We start from the raw sequence: 13,930 nt of genomic DNA on the forward strand, positions 1-13,930 counted from the left end.
CCAGCGTGACTCAAGTGGTGCCCCTCCCAGATTTCCTTTTAAAAAAAATAAAAATTTATTTATTTGGCTGTACTGGGTGTTAGTTGCAGTATGCAGGATCTTTTTTTTTTTTTTTTTTAAGTTGCAACATGCATGTAGGATCTAGTTTCTTGATTAGGGATCAAACCGAGGCCCCTTGCATTGGGAACGTGGAGTCTTAGCCACTTGACCACCAGAGAAGTACCTCCTCCCAGGGTTTCTTTAACAGACCAGTTCACCCATCCCCCAGCTGCTGTGAGTATTGGCAGCTAAGGGTTCCCAGATGCCCCAAATTCCGGAGAATTGCCCTCCGCTGAAGGGAGCGGTTTTGGTGAACTTAACCCCGTCATGACCCATGGCCAACGGCTGAGAGATACTGCGGCGATAGCCACGTGGTATGGTTTATGTTCCAGAGCTCTCTGCTGTGGATCACGCCAAGGTAGGATTTGTGCCTTTCCTGGCTCTTTCCCTTTCCCTGTCCTGGTCAACTTCCTCCGTTATAGGTTTTTCCTCCCTCAATAAATCCCATTCACTGGACCTCTCTTACAGGCAGTTTCTAAGGACCCTGACCTAAAACAACTATGAAATCAAACAGCCAAAAAAATAGCTGGATCCAGGATCTCAGAGTCATCACCCCTTGTGGCCTTTATCGGTATCTCAGCTCTGATAGTTTGTTGGTTCTCACACCGGTTTTATGCTCAAGCAAGTTCTTTCCTGTGGTCTCCCTGTCAGCTCCAGGTGCAGAGCTGGACAGTTCAGCAGCCTTAGTGCAAAAGGAGCTTCTCTCCCTCCTAGTAGTTCCAACCAAGAGCCCAAGACTCATTCCAATTGTACTATCTTGGGTCACATGTCTTTCTCTAAATCAGTCCCTGCAGGTGGTGGTGGGGAGGGGTGAACAGCGATTTGATTGATCAGGACTGGGCTGTGTGCCCGCCCCGGAAAGGTGAGAAGTCAAGTCAGCCCCAGGCAGCCAGCCATATAGATCAAGAATGGGGAGGAGTGGTTCCCCAGAGGAACTATGGGTCCCCTTCCCAGAAGAGAGAGAACGTTGGCTGGAAGGACAAAAATAACCCATGTCCCCGGTAGAGCCTGACAAACTGAAGATGTCCTCATGAAGTCATTGGGATAGTGGGGAACGTGGAAACCATCATCTGAGGAATGGTGGCAAGAGAAAGAGACTTAATCCCTGTTATTTTGGGGGATGGGTAGAAGGTGTGGGAAAGGAAGCATACTCATCATCCTCAAATATTTGGAATGCTGTCATGACGAAGTGGGATTAGACGTGTTCTGTGTTATCTTTAGGGGATAACGTTAGCATTTAGGGCCAGAGATTACAGGGAGGCAGATCATATGAATACCATCTATATATGATATATGTATCATTCACACACACACACAAAATATATGTATACAATTTAAGTTGTCCTAAAAAAAGAACAGGCCTGTCTAAGAGCTGGTAAGCTTGCCATGTCTGGGAAGCTCAGTGGGATGTCACTCTTCCCATGACTAATAACATACGCCATGCTTGCCTCTCACCCTGGCTGTTTCATGAGGGCTGTGTCTAGGTAGACCCTATCTGGAAGGCTCCAGCCTGGTCTTGTCTTGGGGAAATTCTGCCCCACCCCAATAATTCTGACCAGCAGTGCTTTTGTCTCTGAGGTGTACCTCTGGGCCCTCTAGTTAGTCATGATGCTTGGGATATTCTGCCTGGTCACCTCAGCATGTGCCGTAACTTCGCCCAGTTTGGTAAGAGCACCCAGAGGGTACTATCTCTTTTGTCTTACTCCCTCGAGAAATATTTGTTGAATACATAATATATCAGGACTTTTGCGGAAGAATTCTTGCCTTGGGGAAAGGTATGTCACTAAGGGGCCACACGGATCCCTCCTGCGGAGCTACAAAATTCTATGACCAGCTGTGACACTGAACTTGAAGCTGATGGATAGATGAGTAATTGGGAATACCCAAGGCCGCTTCAGCTTTTGCAGCTGTTGGAGGGGGAGAGGCACCCTCTCCTGCCCTTCCTCTGAGAGTTATACCAATGCCAGGCTTTTAGGGGAGAATAGGGGAGCATATTAAGAATTTACTCTGGAATGTAAAATGAGCTGCCGCTTTTCAGTTTTTGTGCCTTCACACTTCTCCGGCCTAAACCTGGACGAATGCTCTAGCCCCCTTCTTCCTGTAGCTACTGTTACTCCTCCCTCCTTACCCTGTCTGGTGACACCATCCCCGGGAAGCTTTCGGGAAAACACTTCCCCCCCTTTCCACCCCGCCAAGTTGGAGTTATTTCGCCTTTTCTGGGCTCCCTCCCATTGCTGGGGGAGGGGAAACAAGTGGCCTGCCTCCACCAAGGCACTTACCGCCGCGGACCTTGCTTTCCGTGTTTCTCTCTCCCTCTTAGCCCGCATTATTTCTCCTTGTTGAAGTCAGAGACCAAGTCCCTGTGTGGCCTCTGCGCCTAACGCAGGAGTCCCGCGCATGCACACACCCCCATCCCCCCAACCGCCCCACACCCCTTCGCTACGTGCGGAAAAAAAGTAGGACATCAATCAGCGTTTTAGAATTTTAGAATTGCAAGAGTCGTCGGGAGTCGTGTAGTGCAGTCCTCCCTTTTACAGAGGCTCTTCCTGAAGTCTCCTGATACAAGCTTTTGGGTTCATTCAGCCTTTCCTTCTTGAAGCCCAAAGCACTTTTGCTGTTAATGACCTCAACATCCTGGGCGGGTAAAGGAGGGGCAGGTAGGTGCCGGTATCCTCCCTTTTACCGTAGGGGAAACTGACTCAGGGAAACGAGACGGCGGGCTCCTGCGGGGCGGGGGCTGTAACTGGAATTCAGGACTCCGGGCCAGGGCGGAATTTATTGTGTCTCCTTTTGGGAAGCGTGAAAGTAAGTAATCGATTTATGAGCCCCAGGCGGGGACCCTTCAGGCCCCTAGAAGGATTGTGATGGGGTCGGGAGGATTAATGCACTAAGCGCTCGCGGCATTGACCCTTTGGCAACTTAGCAAGATCTGGCAGGGTCCACCGCCCTTCCCGTGACTGGGTGACCAATGGGCTGCGGCCTCTTTAAGGCCCCAGCGCCCCGCCTCCGGCTCGTCTCCGACCTCCTCCCACCTCCTCGCTGCCACTCCGCCAGTTCCAGACTTCCCTCGGCAATGAGGTCATCTCCCTGCTGCCCATTGGCTGCGCTGGACCGTCAGTCACAGGAAGTCCCGCCGCCATCCTCGCCCGCCTCGTATCCCTCTTGTCCCCCCGCCCTCCCCTTAGTCCGCGGTTCCCGGCCTCCACGAGGCCTCTGATTGGCCAGCGCTGCTGTCACTTCTCCAGCGGGCGTTGTTGGGGGCGGGAGGCGGGCGTGGTGGGAGGGCCCGCAGCTTCCGTGGCTGAGAGGAGCCGGCCGCTGCCGTGTCTGTGGTGTCCGCGGCGGTGGCGAGAGCGACTGTCCCATCCTTCCCACCCTCTCAGCTCCGCTCACTGCACGCCCTCCGCTCGCGCCGACTTCTCCGCAGCTCCGCGCGTCCCAGCTGGACGTTGAGCCGTGGGGGGAGACGCGCGCGGTGGGAGCCGGAGCGGGGACCGCCGCAGAGCCCGGGCCGGGAGGAGAGCGAGGCGGTGAGTGAGAGTCCGGGCAGGGGACCCCTCCCCCACCGCGGCCCCGCCCCGCCCGGAGCATCCTTTCTCCTGGCGACCCCGCCGCTCGCGCGCCCTCCGGGGGGTCCGGCGGGGCCGGCATCGCGGCCCGGCCCCCCCCCCCCGCCGCCGCCCCGCTCCTCCGGGCCGGGGTCGTAGAGCCGGGGCGGGCGGCGCTGGGCGCGGCGGTGCACCTGTGCGCCGCCGGGCGGGCCTCGCAGGTGGGGAGGCACAGAGGTTCACGCCCCCGCCGCATCCCGGGCGTTTCGTGACTGCAGGGACTGGGTGTCGGCTGCTTTCTCCGGGATCTTGTGCAAACCTTCAGAATCCATGTGCAATCCCAGGATTCCCAGGCAAGGGAGTCTCACCTGGACTTGTTGATGCCTGTGTAGCAACCTGAATGCTGCCAGGTGTAAGGGATCTGTTAGATTTGAAACTTTTCCCTCTAATGAAGTGTCTGTCAGGACGCCTTGATTACAGCCCCTACCCTGGGGGGAATGCAAGAGCATTGATCCGCTGTAGAGGTAGGGTTGGAGTTTCTGAGTCAGACTCTCAAACCTGCCATTGCTAGCTGTGTAATTTGGGGCCTCAGTTTCCTCATCTGAAAATTGGGGATAATAGTAGTATCTGTCATCGGGGGTCGTTTTGAGTATTAAATGAAATACTTAACATAAATTGTTTGACACAGCGCTTGGCCCCTTGCAAAGGCCCAAGAAATGTTTGGTTTTATGATGTTGAAAACCATGATAGACCAGCATGTGTGTGTAAGCACCAGCCCAACTTGGCTTTGTCAGGATTTCTCTGTTTTCTCCCTGTTATGCAGCATAACTAAAGGGCAGTTTGGTGGCCAGTTAACTGCTTACCAGCCTATACTTGGCATGAAATATGTGTAGACAGGAATGTGAAGTACGTCACTTAACTGTGGTAATGAAATTACACCCAGCTTCATGTATTTTTACACACTTTAAAATCCATAAGATGTCTGAAATGCCAAGTTGACAGTTTTTGAGCTCTTTTCAAGGTCTTTTCCAGCTGAAGCCAAAGCCTGTAATAGAGTCTTTATTTTCAATAAGAAGTTAAATTTATGTGTCTTACTTTAGAAGACCCCCCAAAACTCCACATTTTACTTATGCGGTTTTACTGTTGAAAAACAGCCACCTCCCAGGGTTGAGGTGGTACAGCCAGCTGGCCCACAGCCCTATGACTGCAGGGTGGGGAACCTTTGGCTGAAAGTTACTAATCTAAGTTTTGCCTAGTGTTGTTGGCATTTTTCACAGCGAATCAAAGGGCTTTATGATACTTAGTTTCTTAATGAAATGATTTAGAAAGAAGCAAACCATTACTGCTTTTTCAGAAACATGTGCAAAGAAAAACTGGCTGTAATGTAGTTGTAGCATTTGCTTCAGTTCTTTGCCAATAACTGTTAAGAAGAGCCCCTGTTTAAAAAGGCTTCCAAAAGTCACATCCATTCGGATAAATTTTTTATTTAGAGTGAAATCATGTGAGATGGAAGACGAATATGTATCCCATAATCCAGAAGTATTTACTGCAGACTTTCCATGTCCTGAGTGCTCCTGAGTGCTCTGAGGAAGGGATTCAAAAGAAGTACAGAACAGCATCTCGGCCCATAAAGGGCAAAAGCATAAAGTTCAGTCACTCAGTAGTGATTATGGGTATTGCTTAAGTAATGACTTCATTCATTAATTCAATAAATTTTTGTTTCATGCCTGTAATGTGCCAGGTGTTTTTCTAAAAGCTGAGATTATGAAAATGAGTGTGGTATATGTTCCCTGCTCATGAGGAGCTCACAGTCTAGTGGGCGAGTAAGAAAGTGACAGATAATTGTAACACACTGACATAAACTCCAAGTACAAACCCAGAACTGTATGGGAGAGTCAAAGGAACTTTTCCTTTGGACTTCAAGGAGAAGGTGGCCTTTGAGCTGAATCTTAACTCATTAGATAAAGGAGAGGAAGATCATTCCAAACAGAAGTAATTGAGCTTGAAAAGATTTCCTGACAACTCTTCGGACCATGGGTACAAGCCCTAGAGAAGGGGAAAGAAACTGACATTCCTTGATGCCCACTATGTTACAGGCATCAAGCTAAGCTTTTAATGCATTGCTTAATCCTCACAATAACCCTAAGAGGTAGATTTTACCTCCACTTTAGGATATGGAAACTGAGGCTCAGGGTAGTTAAATAATTTGTCTAAGGTTGCACATTAGTGACAGAGCCAGGACTTGAATCCCTGACTTTAAAGTGTAGTAAGCTCTTTTTCTTTTAACACTCTGTTTTGTAGAAATACTAAATATACAATGAGGTGAGAAAGTTCCACCCACGTATATCATTTTACTGCTTGTGTTACAGATTGCTTTCTGTGAAATAAATGTTTCACATTTGATTAATTGATTGAGTTTTTGGCTGTGTTGGGTCTTCGTTGCTGCACGCGGGCTTTTTCTAGTTGTGGCGAATGGGGGCCGCTCTTTGTTGCCATGCGCGGGCTCTAGGAGCACCGGCTTCAGTAGTTATGTGGCACGTGGGCTTAGTAGTTGTGGCTCGTGGGCTTAGTTCCTCCACGGCACATGGGATCATCCCGGACCAGGGCTTGAACCTGTGTCCTCTGCATTGAAAGGTGGATTTTTTTTTTTTTTTTTTTTTTTGCTGTACGCGGGCCTCTCACTGTTGTGGCCTCTCCCGTTGCGGAGCACAGGCTCCGGACGCGCAGGCTCAGCGGCCATGGCTCACGGGCCCAGCCGCTCCGCGGCATATGGGATCCTCCCAGACCGGGGCACGAACCCGTATCCCCTGCATCGGCAGGCGGACTCTCAACCATTGCGCCACCAGGGAGGCCCTGAAAGGTGGATTCTTAACCACTGCCCCATCAGGGAAGTCCTCATGTTTGATTTAGAGGTGCTAGGGCTTATATAATAAATAAAGGCTGTTTTTATCAAATGATATTTATTTTACCCTTATAAATGTGATATTTTCTAAAACTAAGTTTTTCTAAAAACTGTGGCCCATGAAAATATTCAGTGAAAATGGAGGACATTGAGATATACAGATCCTATGTGTGGCACTTTACAAAGTAGTTAAACAGGTGTGGACTTTTCTTGAGGCTGCAGCTTAAATATTTATTTAAACGTAAAAGAAAAGCATATGCAGACATACGGCCAATGACACGGGTTCGAGCCCTAGTCCTGGAAGATCCCACATGCTGCAGGGCAACTAAGCCCCCGCGCCACAACTACTGAGCCTGTGCTCTAGAGCCCGTGAGCCACAACTACTGAGCCTACGTGCCACAACTACTGAGCCCGTGTGTCTAGAACCCATGCTCCACAACAGGGGAAGCCACTGCAATGAGAAGCCCGCGCACCACAACGAAGAGTAGCCCCCACTCGCCGCAACTAGAGAAAACCCATGCGCAGCAGCCAAAACATAAATAAATAAATAATAATAAATAGATAATGAAAGGGGTGAAAGTTTTTGAATACTTAATTTTTACACGGGGGAAACTAGAATTTTGAAGTCATATTATTGAAGATGGTTGTATTGTATTTAGAGAGACCACCACGGCAAGAGCATATACTGGACTGTAAGCTCCATAAGGGCAAGGATGTTTGACTGCTCTGTTCCCAGCTTCAAGAGCAGTTTTGGGACATAGCAGATGCTCAGAAGTTTATTTCAGAAAGTCTTTGAAAGAGAAAAGGGAGGACATTGATGGAGTACAGATGAAGTGCTTGAGGCAAAGGGAATAGTTTATAAATGATACATTTTGGAAGAAAAGGAACAGCTGACAAAGGGAATAGTCTGCTGACACAATTCAACAAATATAGGCACTGTTTATTTCTAAGGCTTAATGGAGTTTTGAGAATCAAGGAAACAATGTCTACTCTGAAGGAGCTCACAGTTTTAGAGAGTAGGTATCTGCTATTAGCTATCTACTGCTGTCTATTGCCATGTAATAATTACCCCAAAAGATAGTGTTTAACATGGCAGTAAACATTTATTACCTCTCACAGGTTCTGTGATTCAAGAGTTAAGGAGCAGTTCGGCTGAGTGGTTTTAGGCTCAGGGTCTCTCTAGAGATTGCTGTAATATGTCAGCTGGGATTGCCGTCATCCAGAGGCTTGACTGAGGCTGGCAGATCCTCTTCCAAGGAGGTTAATCAGATGGCTGGCAAGTTGGTGCCGGCTGTTGGGGGAAGTCTCAGTTTCTCTCCATGTGGGCCCCTCCACAGAGCTACTTGCTTGCCCTCATGGCATGGCTGCTGGCTTCCCTCTGAGCAAGTAATCCAAGAGACCAAGCTACGCTGTCTTTTATGCCTTAGCTTCAGAAATTACACACCATCCTTTCTCCAGCATTCTGTAGGTCACACACTGAAGGAAAGGACTACACAAGGAGGTAAGGAACATTGGGGGGCCAACCTGGAGGCTGGCTAGCACGGCGGGAAGCGTAGAAAAAGCTAAGTGTTGAAAGAAAGCGCAACATGCTGCGGGAGGGGTGGGGAGGGGAGGACTCAGAGGAGGGAAAGATCACTTTTGGGATGATAAGGGAATTGGGAAACATTTCATTCTTTTAACAGATATTCACAGATATTTATTGTGTGCTTACTGTGTGCCTTCCACATGGTAGGGTAATTTGTGGAAATGGACACTGAATTAGGGCCACATGAAATGTTTTAAGTAGTCTAGGCCAGCATTGACACTAAGGACAAATGTTGGATCTTTATGTGTAAGGTGAAGGTGGAGTCATTTTTCTGATGTTGAAGAGAACAGTAAGTTATCAGGGTGATAGACAAGCAGTTACAGAGTGTAGGTAGTTAAGAGAATGAATACTAGAGCCAGACTGTCTGGGTTTGAATCCTGGCTCCACCACTTGCTAGCTCTGTGACCTTGGGTGTGTGACTGTGATACTTTTGCTACTTTATCTTCTCAGTGACTCACTAACTGTAAAATGGGGATAATAATGGTGCCTGCTTTATATTGCTGCTATGAGGATTAAAGAAGTTAAAAATATGCCAGGTTCTTGGAACAGCTTTACATTCATCATCATCATCATCATCATTTTTTGGCAGTAGCGTAGAACTGACATGGGTGAGTGAGGTTGGAGGGAGAGACGAATGAATGTAAAATGATGTGAGTATTGAGTAGGAGGCATTTAAATGTCAATCATTGCTGCTTCAGCATCAGTTTTTCCAGTTCAGATATCTACATCCAGATAAACTTTATTTCTCCAATTAGAGTGAAGCAGTGGTTTTATTAGTTGAACTCCACAGTTAAAACAAGACCTCAGAAGGTGCACAGTTTTCTGTTAAGGGTATCTCATACCCTCTTATTGTCCCTGTAAATTTCTGGGCCCTCTGTCTGCAGAATGGGTTTAGCCAGAAGCAGTCCTTAAAGTTGCATATGCTTCAGAAGAGCTTAGAGGTGGAACTAGGTGCCATAGCAAAAATACCTAGAATGAGAACTTTTGTGACTGAATCACAAAAGAATCTGCAGAATTCTTAAAAACATTAACTATACCACTTCTATGGAGAGGGAAGATAATTGAACTCCATGTTGCTGCAGGTGTTGAAGAAGAAATTGGGTGAACTGCCAGGGTGTCTTGGGTAGAGCTAATTGCTTAAGTTGCCTTCAGTTCTGCGGTTTTAGTGACTCAAGTCCAATTCTCATTGTTTAGTTGAATGGAGGCACTGAGAAGTGGTTTGAGTTTCCACAACAATCTAGTGGCTGAGCCTGGACTACTTCCTCACCCTTTGTTTAAGACCAACTCACATAGCAGTAATAAAAGGTCTGCAGAATCCTAGGAAGACTGAATGTTGTGAAAATTTCTTCTTTTTTTTAAGTTTAAAAAAATTAATTAATTTTTTTTGGCCGTGTTGTGTCTTTGTTGGTGTGCGCGGGCTTTCTGTAGTTGCAGTGAGCGGGGGCTACTCTTCGTTGCATTGTGCGGGCTTCTCATTGTGGTGGCTTCTCTTGTTGCACAGCACGGTCTCTAGGCGCATGGGCTTCAGTAGTTGTGGCACGAGGGCTCAGTAGTTGTGGCTCGTGGGCTCTAGAGCGCAGGCTCAGTAGTTGTGGCGCACAGGCTTAGTTGCTCCGCGGCATGTGGTATCTTCCCGGACCAGGGCTCGAACCTGTGTCCCCTGCATTGGCAGGCGGATTCTTAACCAGTGCGCCACCAGGGAAGTCCCGAAAATTTCTTTTTCTTTTCTTCGGATACCATATTTTTGCTTTTGTGGTATGTCTGGTTCATTTGCTTCTTCACTCACTCTTGCTAATGTGCATTTAGAAATCATGTCCTGTATAAATGAGTGCCAGTAACGAGTAATTTGGGTAGTTCATTTGGAAACCCGTAGTGTATCCTCTGTTACTGAATTTGAAGATAGGTGGCTGTTTTCAGGTTTTTGACCTCTGAAATTGTGGGAATTATGGATCAGTTTGGTTTGCTGAAAAGTCTTTGTTTTGGTATCAAAATTTAAAGTATCATGGGTATAATTTGAAAAAAAATTCTAAACTTCCTAGTATGAGAGAGTAAAATAATTAGTGAGGTAACATGTCAAGTTGTAAGGGCGTGAGCAGAGCTAGGTACTGACGATTATCAGCTGTGTAGCCTTAGACTCACTGCTTAACCTTATGTGACTCGATTTCCTTATCTGTAAAGTGGAGTTAAAAATTCTTACAACATGAGGTTGTTATTAGGAGTATGGAGAAATGTAAAAGAGAGTAACAGTGACATATGCTTTGTTAGTCATTGTGTTGCCTCATTAATGCTCACACCAGCTCTGTGAAATAAGTAATAATAGCACCTTTTTTTTTTTTTTTTTTTTGCGGTACGCGGGCCCCTCACTGTTGTGGCCTCTCCCATTGCGGAGCACAGGCTCCAGACGTGCAGGCTCAGCGGCCATGGCTCACGGGCCCAGCCGCTCCGCGGCATGTGGGATCTTCCCGGACCAGGGCACAAACCCGTGTCCCTTGCATCGGCAGGTGGACTCTCAATCACTGCGCCACCAGGGAAGCTCTTCCTAATAGCACCATTTTGCAGATGAGGTTAGAGAAGCTTGGAGAGATGAATTAATTTAGGAGGATCACAGTCAGGATTTGAACCAGGTCTCTGTGAATTAAAAGATGGTGACTCCCTACCATAATATGTTTGAAGTGCCTAACTTTGCCTCCAGTAAATGTTTGTTCCTGTTCACTTTCTTTTGCATAGCTAGTGAAAATGTCAATACAGTGGGAATTTTTTATGGTAGTGATCAAGGTGTTATAGCTCTCAAAATATTCTTTGTAATATTCCTTATATGGGGACTTCCCTGGTCACACAGTGGTTGAGGGTCCGCCTGCCAATGCAGGGGACGCGGGTTTGAGCCCTGGTCCGGGAGGATCCCACGTGCTGCGGAGCAGTGAAGCCCATGCGCCACAACTACTGAGCCTGTGCTCTAGAGCCCGCGAACCACAGCTACTGAGCCCACGCACCACAACTGCTGAAGCCCCCGCGCCTAGAGCCCGTGCTCTGCAACGAGAAGCCACCGCAATGAGAAGCCCATGCACCGCAACAAAAGAGTAGCCCCCGCTGGATGCAACTAGAGAAAGCCCGCACAGCAACGAAGACCCAATGCAGCCAAAAATACATAAATAAATTTATTTTTTTAAAAAGATTTAAAAAAAATTCCTTATATGTATCTTGCTGCCATTCCTGAAATGGAAAGCTGTAATAGTGACTTCACGTTTTAAGTTGCACGTTAACATGCTCACTAAATAAGGGCATACCAGAATATCCAAATTAAAATTTTTTGTCAGTGTTTCAGTATCTTTGTAACTGTAAATGGTGTAAGTTATGCCAGAGTCTCTTAGTGGTGGTTAATTTGTACATATTTTCACTACCACAAAATTTACAGGAACTTGGAAATCTGTCTTTTCCTCATACTTTAGGACACGCCATGTTACATTTTGGTATTAAGAGTTGGGTTATCGTGGTTGAAACTGGCTTTATTGTTGATTTTTTATTTTGTTATATGATGTATATCTTTAAAGTCTTTTAAAGTTTGCCACATATATGTCTTGGCTTTTTTTTTTTAAAGGTAGAGATGGGGAAACAATTTCGAAATGAAAAGTTAGGATCATTTTCTTTCTTATTCTTGATGCATGTTATAATCACTTGCTATGAACAATCACTTGAACTAAAGCTTCCATTCAGGAGCTGTACATTCTTTAATTCTAACATTCCAGGTTAATGCCCTGAGGTCATGACAGTGAAGGCAAAGATTTCATGGTATTTTAAGTTCTTCTTTTTTTAAAAAAATATTTATTTATTTGGTTGTGCTGGGTCTTAGTTGCAGCATGTGAACTCCTAGTTGTGGCATGCATGTGGGATCTAGTTCTCTGACCAGGTATCGAACTTGGGCCCCCTGCATTGGGAGCGTGGAGTCTTAACCACTGTGCCTCCAGGGAAGTCCCTTAAATTCTATTTTATAGAGTCAGTGATCATTTCACATTATCTTGCTGATATTTCCTTTCTGTTCAGATTTTTTTTTTTCCCCCTGGGGTTGGGGTATGTGGGGGGTGTGGTCCTGGAATGGGAATAATAGGCAACCAAGAATATAATGAGATCATAGGCTAATGATTTGAAATTAACTAAATTTAAATATTTCCTTTACTTAGTAGAAGTTCATAGGATGGTATGGTTCATTTGTGTGATATCTGTCATGAATCTTTGAGTACCTCGTGTCAAACAATTATTTATTTAATCATTTTCCTAAATCAGTCACTGTAGCATAATTGACACCCCCCCCCCCTTTTGGCTTTTACCTGTAAGCTGATTCTGAAGGTGAACCTAGCAGAAACAGTATGTGTGAAAACTGGACATGACTTGTACAATTTGGATAAGCTATTCATGACATTTTACTTTCAACATGTTTAATAACCTTTTGGGTGCCTAAATAAAACTGAGTTAATTATAGTGTAACCTTTTGTTCTATTTGGAGAGTGTTAAGGGATTTTTGAATACGCTCCAAAATTCACCTTCATCAAGTGAGCTTAGAAAGCTCTTTCTAGAGCAGGAATTCTCAAGACTTTACCTGCGTGATTGTCTCTACTTCTTCTGGCCACTCATTTTGTTTTATTTTTAAAAAGAAGAGTAGATTTTCCCTGCTCTTTGCAGATAGTAGTGATGAGTTTTAGAGTTGAACACAGCTGTTTTCAATCGTGGCTCTACTGCTCATTGGCTCTGTGATCTTGTGTGAGGGAATTAACTTTTCTGAATCTCTCCTTCCTCATAGGATAGATGTGGGGGGCAAATAAAGTTACATGTAAAGCATTTAGCACATAATGGACGTTTAATTCATGTTAACTTTCATAGCACCCAGAAATTTTCTTTTGTAGCACTAGCCATAATTGTAGCTAAATAATTATGTAATTCTTTTATGTTATTCTTCTCATAAGCTTCATGAGGCTAAGGCCCAAGTCTGTGTATTCCCGGCTGTATTCCCAGCATGCAGCATAGGGCTTGGCATGGCATATAATAGATGCTCAATAAATACTTGAATGAATGAAAGTGACTCACCTCCTCTTCTTAACCTGTCCTTCCTTGCCTTAAAGGACAGTGTCCTGAACTTATTTCCTTTGGCCCATTTGGGACTGGTTACTCGAAGTTTTGTCTATTAAAGATGGGAGCTGGGTAAAGGGGAAGGCAATGTACAGATGAATAACCAGAAAGAGTAGAGCAATATTCAAAGTAAATTATACATACTCTGGACTTTCTAACCCTCTCTAATCTGGTGTCCAGCCCCAAATTCTACCAGTACGGTTTTCAGTGAGGCCACTACTGACTTACATGTTGCTGAGCCATTGGGTTGTCTCTAGCTTAGTAAAGTGGTAACGATTCTGGTTACTCAGGTAAGAACCTTGGAGTCGTCTTCTCTTTCTTTTCCACTTCGTATCCACTCCGTTGGCAAATCCTGTTAGCTTCTTCCATATGCATAATCTGATCACTTCTCATCACCTCCACCATAATCGCCCTTGTCTGCGCCATCTGTATTAGTGTCCTGTGGCTGCTGTAACACATTACTAGAAACTTGGTGGCTTGAAACACTGAGTATTTATTCTCTTACAGTCCTGAAGGTAAGATGTGTGAAACCAGTTTCACTGGGCTGAAATCAAGGTGTCAGCAGCAGAGCTGCAGCCCTTCCAGAGGCCTTAGGGGAGAGTCTGTTCCTTGCCTCTTCTAGCTTCTGGTGACTGCTGGCATTCCTTGTCTTGAGGCAGTGTCTCTTCAGTCTTCAAG

The 13,930-nt window shown here is 46.0% G+C and overlaps 1 long non-coding RNA gene across 1 annotated transcript in view; it reads left to right on the forward strand.

The window, feature by feature from the left end:
- The first annotated feature begins 3,608 nt into the window (after positions 1–3,608).
- Positions 3,609–13,930, forward strand: part of LOC132499341 (uncharacterized) — an 84,427-nt gene continuing 74,105 nt past the window's right edge. The window contains exon 1 of the long non-coding RNA XR_009533838.1: positions 3,609–3,629. This is a non-coding gene — a long non-coding RNA (uncharacterized LOC132499341). The remainder of the gene's footprint in view (positions 3,630–13,930) is intronic.

The sequence above is a fragment of the Mesoplodon densirostris genome, chromosome 11 (assembly GCF_025265405.1).
Source record: "Mesoplodon densirostris isolate mMesDen1 chromosome 11, mMesDen1 primary haplotype, whole genome shotgun sequence".
Taxonomy (NCBI): Eukaryota; Metazoa; Chordata; class Mammalia; order Artiodactyla; family Ziphiidae; genus Mesoplodon; species Mesoplodon densirostris.